Source organism: Hippocampus guttulatus, chromosome 22 (genome assembly GCF_054856545.1).
Source record: "Hippocampus guttulatus isolate MCC_2025c chromosome 22, RoL_Hgut_1.0, whole genome shotgun sequence".
NCBI lineage: Eukaryota > Metazoa > Chordata > Actinopteri > Syngnathiformes > Syngnathidae > Hippocampus > Hippocampus guttulatus.
In genome coordinates this window covers 1186254-1192844 of record NC_141282.1, presented here as the reverse complement: position 1 = coordinate 1192844, position 6591 = coordinate 1186254, and the positions used below count along the sequence as shown (strand labels likewise).

At 52.5% G+C, this 6591-nt stretch overlaps 1 long non-coding RNA gene across 1 annotated transcript; it reads left to right on the top strand.

Moving 5' to 3' along the window:
- Positions 1–3367: 3367 nt before the first annotated feature.
- On the top strand, positions 3368–4053 carry LOC147185928 (uncharacterized). Its single transcript, XR_015099189.1, has 3 exons — positions 3368–3409; positions 3585–3694; positions 3846–4053. It is a non-coding gene; the product is annotated as an uncharacterized LOC147185928 (long non-coding RNA).
- The last annotated feature ends 2538 nt before the right edge of the window (positions 4054–6591 follow it).

Here is a 6591-nt window from a genome sequence, read left to right as displayed (position 1 = left end):
TATAGTGTAAAACTAGAAGAGACCAAACCTGCTCTGCGTGAGGCAAATCGAGAATTCTTGAAAACAGCATTGCTCTCCTCTTTTGCCCCACAAAGTTGCTCCTCGTTCTCTGCTGTTCTTCCTGGGCGCATTTTTCAAGAAAACCACCACAGTTTCCGTTCTTGATCTCTGCTTCGCAACGAAGTGGCTAGCAAGCAAGGCTAAGTCAGCTAAGCTAGGCCCAGAAACTTGAAATAATGATATTACAGTCCAATAAAGAAACGATGGTCGTCCTGCGTCGAGGCTAAAATGATATAATTCTAGAAGAACATTTTGGTTCGTCTTCTTTGTGATTTTTTTTTCACTCATAACTCTGTGCAATAGTTTATCGTACGGAGTACAGTTGCAGGATTCGAACAAAGATTGGACGGCAAACCCCTGAGGACAAAATTCATGGCAACCCGAGCATCGACTCGGCAAGAAAATATTACAAAACCTAATTTGAATACTTTGCGTTTACTTTTAAATATTACGGTTTATTGTTATATTTTCAATCGGCTGCATCACAACTTATTCATTCCAGTAATTTACTGCGGCCAAGCCAGCCTCCACTCGTCAAAAAGGGGCACCTTCGTAAAAGTGTCAGAAAAATTTAATATATATATATTTTATCACTTTCACTGCATCAAATCTTTTCAAAAGCTTAAGACCTAACAGTAGACAACGTTTTTCATTATTTCTTTATATTTTTATATTTTATGCCTTTTTTGTAAGAACAACCATTTTTAAATGAGAAAAACACAAAATATTTATTTAAATATTTTTTTTTCAAAAATAAAGTGGAATATTTGGGATGAGGTGTTGCGACGCCACTTGAGCGAAGCACGACTCAGCAGTCAAAAATCCGCTGCTCTCTGCTGTGTGCACGAGTGATGTGTCGTTCGCGAACAAACCGGCTCTCAGAGGTGAACGCGGGAGCCGGCTCCCCAATAGGAACCGACTTTTTTTTCTCCTATCCCCCCCTCCCCACCCCCTCGGTTAAAGCCGCACATGATTGGTCAAGATCGGTGGTAGAAGAGGGAGGGGAGGGTTACACACACGCTGCAGTGAAGAGAAGGGGGAGGAGTTAGATACACAGCAGCGCACTGTGAGCAGCAAACGAACAGGAGAGACAGGGAGACGAGAGAGAGCTCGATAGCGCTACAGAGAAAAAAACACCACGGGGGAAAGTGGAAAGGTGAAAAAATGGATAGGAAACGCAGTGAAATTTGGACTCATTTCAACTTAACTAATAGTTCAAAGGCAGCGTGTAGACTGTGCAAGGTTAAAATATCCAATATCAAAATTTAATTAATAATTTGTTATGTGGTAATCAAAGCTTACTTATGTTGTTTTACTGTAAATAGTTAAAAGCTTATAAATATCGGTCGGTGAAGGCCCTCGTTATCGAGGAATGCGGCCCCCAGGACAAGGCGACGGCTCCTGGTGCTTGTGTCTCCGATGACTGTGGAGGCCCAGTCTTCCCCGAAAGCCCCGCCCGCAGGATTGACAGAAGTGGGTTGGGGGGCCGGGCGGTTGCCGGGCCCTCTCCTTCCTCCGCGCTCGCCGGTCCTCCTCCGCAGCGACGCGTCGAGTCTCGAGGACCCGGACCCCGCCCCGCACATCCCCACGCCAGGCTGCCCGATCCGCGGCCAGGTCAGCCCACTGTGCCGGGGGAATCCGGCACCGCTGAAGATGACCCTTTAGCTGGTCTTTGAATCGTCTTTTCGGGCCACCGCGGGGACGGGTGCCCTCCAGCAACTCTGCGTAGAGGAGCTGCTTCAGGAGACGGTCGTCGCTCATCCGCTGCACGTGGCCGGCCCACCGCAGTTGGGCCAGGGTGATCATGGCCTCGATACTCGTGAGGCCAGCCCGGGTGAGGATCTCATTATTAGTCACTCTCTCCTCCCAGGAAACGTTGAGGAGAGATCGGAGTCGTCCTTGGTGGAACCTCTCGAGCCTCTTGATGCTGCTCCGATAGAGGGTCGAACATTCTGCGCCATAGAGAAGGGTCGGGAGGACGACAGACTTATACACCATTATCTTCGTGTTGGTGGAAATGGCGTGATTCCTGAAGACCCGACGACCGAGGCATCCAAAGGCTGTGTGGGCTGCCTGGATATGGTAAGTGAGCGGTCGTGACCATGGTCCCCCGCCTGCTCCTCAAACGGCTGAGGTTGAAGAGCGACCCTTCAGTTTGGTAGCGTAGAGTGATTCCGTGCTCCTGGACAGGGGTGACGTGGTGGATGAGCACGGCGATGTAGAGGCAGAACAACGTCGGCGCCACCGTGCAGCCCTGTTTGACTCCGGTCCGAACCGGGAATGGGGGAGTCATTTCGCCCTGAGTCAGGACGCAACCCTTCATGCCGTCGTGAAACATCCGAATGAGGGATATGAATTTGGGGGGGCAGCCTTGACGTTCCAGCACTTTCCAGAGTGCTGCTCGGGGCACAGAATCAAACGCTTTGGCCAGATCATAAAAGATGGCGTGGAACTCCCTCCGCTGCTCCCGGCACCTCTCCAGGAGCTGTCTGGCGCAGAACACCATGTCCGCGGTTCCCCTTCCTGGACGGAAGCCCGCCTGGGACTCCGGAAGAACCCGCTCAGCGAGACAGGTGAGTCGGTCGGCCAGTATATGACAGATGAGTTTTCCAGCAGTTGACAGCAGGGAAATTCCACGATAGTTTCCACCGTCGAGTTTGTCGCCCTTCTTGAATATCGTGACGATGACGGAGTCCTTCAGTTCGCCAGGTCCGTCTCCTCGACCCAGCATTGAAGGATGAAGGTGTGGAGGCGGGTGAGGAGATGTGCACCCCCAGCTTGTAAAAGTTCTACGGGGATGTCGTCGACTCCAGCAGCTTTGTTCTTCTTCATCCTCCTCAGGGCTCCGGAGATCTCCCGGAGAGTCGGCAGCTCCCTCATCCAGTGTTGCACGGGGAGCTGGGGGACAGGATCGAGGAAGCCGTCTATTGCGCATGTCGGACGGTTCAGGAGCTCCATGAAATGCTCCTTCCATCGCTGGTGAGTATCCTCCTTTTCTTACAGGATTGTGCCGTCCTTTGCCTTCACAGCCATTGGAGCACTGTGAGCCGGACCGATGATCTTCCTCGTTGCTTCGAAGAAGGATCTGGTATCGTGACGGTCAGCGAAGCTCTGCATTTGGTGGGCAAAGTTGACCCACCATTGATTTTGGATCCTCCAGATCTCTCTCTGTGCTTCATTTTTGGCCGCCCGGTAGGCTTCTTCAAGTCTCTTGGAGGAAACGCAGTTCTGCCATGCAATGCGAGCCTCTCTCTTTCTTGAAATCAGTGGCTCAATTTCTTCCAGGTTTTCGGCAAACCAATCGTGATTTCTCCTCTTCTGGACACCGAGGACCTCTTCCGCGGATTTGGTGAGCGCAGTTTTCAAGTGCTCCCAGTCTGAGTGGACAGTGGCAGGAAGGGTCCGAGGTTGAGTGTCCAGTTTGTCCGCGAGGGACGTCTGGTACTGTTCGAGGACTTCGGGATTCCTCAGCAGCCCAACATTGAAACGTATCCTCTTGGGGATCTTCTTCCTTCTTTTCGCAGGCGCGATCTTCAGCCTAAGTCTTGAGGCTACCAGCCTGTGATCGGACCATCCGTCATCCATGGAGCGGATGGCCCTCGTGACCATGACGTCCGATCGGTCGCAGATTCGGGTAAGGACGTAATCGATCAGGTGCCAGTGGTCAACATCTTGGATGTTGCCAGGTGGTCTTGTGCTTGTTGGCCATCCGAAACAGTGTGTTGGGTATTACCATCTCCGTCTCTGCGCAGAGACCAAGGAGTAGTTCTCCATTTTCGTTGCAGTTGCCAACGCCTTCCTTCCCCAGAATCCCTCCCCAAAGCAAAGCTGATGGTCCCGGCCCACCCGCGCGTTGAAACCAAGAGCCCACCCCCAGAACCAAGAGCTTATCCCAGGGGTTGACGCGGAGGATCAGGCCACGCAGCGCGGCATAGAAGGACTCCTTCGCCTCCTCCGAGGCGTCCAGGGTAGGTGCGTAGGCGCTGATGATGACAAGGGATTGGGATTGACACAGAGGTAGGGTGATGGACATGAGTCTCTCAGAAGTTCTTACGGGGATGATGTTGTGATCCCTAACCAGACGTGACAACGCAGAACCCTACCCTCTTTCTGCTTGGCTCTCGACGAAGGCGGACGCTTCTGCTCTGCTCCGTGCCCCCCCACCTTTTTTTTTTCCCTGCTCGCCACTTAGTCTTTTTGTGCTGTCTTTTTGTCCAACTTTTTTCCCTAGCCTCCTACCGTGTTTTCATCTGAAGAACTAACCATGGAATTAGTTGGCTGGTCTCTCGATGTAATTGACAATTTTTTTTCGACGAAAAGAGCGGGCAGTGGGGAGCCTGCTTGCCCTCCGGGGACACTTGCTGCCGGATACGCCCTGGATCCATGGAGAAAGTGGAGACCGGTGTGCCTGACAGTACTGTCCGTGGAGGATGTGGAAGACATCTACATTATTGGCCTTTTGATAACAGGTATGCTGCTGTTTGGTGTTGGCAGCTTGCTGTTCTATCGCAAGATTCAACCGACGGGAGTGGCTCTATTGGAAGTGAAGAAGCTGCCGGTCACTCTGATTGGCTTGGCGCGAATGTCCAACACTCAGACTCAAGCGGTGACTGAGCTCAATCGCAATATTGTTGTGATTTTGGAGCGACTCCGCGCGATCGATAATACGTTGGAATCCACGCTGCGGAAAGAATTTCTGGATCAGACTGATCGGCGCCACTGAGGAGATACAGACCAAGGACTCAAGGCTGTCTGGAATTGTTGGCGGCCGTCTCTCCAAAACAAACAACGCTATCTGGCCTTTCCCCTGGATGGAAATACGCACGGAGTCTAGGGCCCCCCACCGCCCCCTCCTTCTCGGCCATGGACTGATAAGCCGGGACTGTCTTCACGATGAGCAGACCTCGACGATGCAGCTATGACCTGCACACGCATACACATACATAACTGGACAACCACACGCGCATACACATCCTTGTTATCACCGTCTTCATCGCTCCAATTCTTTTTCCCCCGTGACGTGGTTCGACATGCAGAGCGCTCGTGTGAATCCGTGCAGCTGGTCATTTCGGGCGCCTCACGGTTACCCCTCTCAACCCCCCTACCCCCCCTTCCCATTCATCCTCCCCCTTATTACATGTTATGTCTTGTGACTTGTTGTAACTGTCATATGCTTATTTCTGTGCTAGGGTCTTTTTTTTATCCTGGACTTAAATTATCCTCGGAAGAGGATAGTTCGAGCATGGTTTTTTTTTCCCTCTCCCTACCCAGCGTTTTTTCCTTTCTGAATTCTGATTGTAATTTCCCCATTGCGGGACAAATAAAGGATATCTTATCTTATCTTATCTTACACCGTGAATTCTTCTCTCCTCCACAGCTCGTCCGCTCCAGAAGAAGGTGTACCCGTGCTGAGGCTCCTCGATCTGCCCGGCACCAGGGAGACAGGTCTCGGAGAGGGCCACAATGTCCAGGCCGAGCTTCTGAATCTCAAGGGCGATGAGGGCAGTCCTGCGCTCCGGTCTCTTTGCTCTTGCATTGTCCATCAGGGTTCGTATATTCCAAGCGCCGATTTCCAGTCCGGTTATTGTATTTGTATTTGTTTCGCCCGCATAAAGGATGAATCTGCTGGAGGCGGGTCTCCAGCCGATCGGTGGCGGTGATGGGCGTGTTTAGGCCGCCTTTTATTGGCCCTTCCTCGGATTGAGGGGAGCAGCGCTGCGACTAGAGAGTCCTGCTCTGCCACCGTGGTCGCTGCCTCTCCCCTGCACCATCACCAGTTCGCAAGGGGAGCGACCATCGTGCCACGGCTGCCGACGTGTGGTTGTGGAGCTAGGGGCGTGGGCCCTCATCTGAGCCTGTCCCAGACGCCCCGCGCCATCGCCGCCGGACTTCTTGAGGTTGAGGGGATCGGGAGAGGGGGGAAACGGGTTGAGGGGGCAGGAGGGGGGGGGACGGGTCGCAACCCCGCCCCCGCACTTCGACCGCGTGGCCAGGGTCCACGGCAGCGCGGTGGCCGACGGTGGTGGTCCAGGGGGTCTGCAGCACCCGAGGTTGGACCGCGGGTGCGCTGGGCCCAGTGTTTTATTTTGAAGGGTGGGCATTCCTTCATTACCCATGGGAATGGTCGGCTTGGGGATCCGGTCCGCCACCTTGCTAGGCGCTTATCGCCAGGACTGCGGTGGATTTGTATACCGCCGGACGCGGTCCCGCGGGATTTTGTTGACCCGAAGGTCATTACCACTTCGCACCAACTCTCCAGTGATGGGTCAATTCGGCGTGGAGGCTCCCTTACGGACTTCACTGCGATCCACTAGGAATTGGCAACGGTTTGATCTGCACCTTTGAGCCTAGGGATCACAGATCTTTTGCGAATGCTTATAATTATACACAATCAGAGATTGGAACTTTTTGTTGATCTTGTTTTGAGATGGGTCTTTGTTTTTGTACTTTGTAATTTATTTTTTGTTGCACTCCATGTTGTACTCCATGTTGAGTATGTTCAGAAGAATATAAATAAAGCTATATAAATAA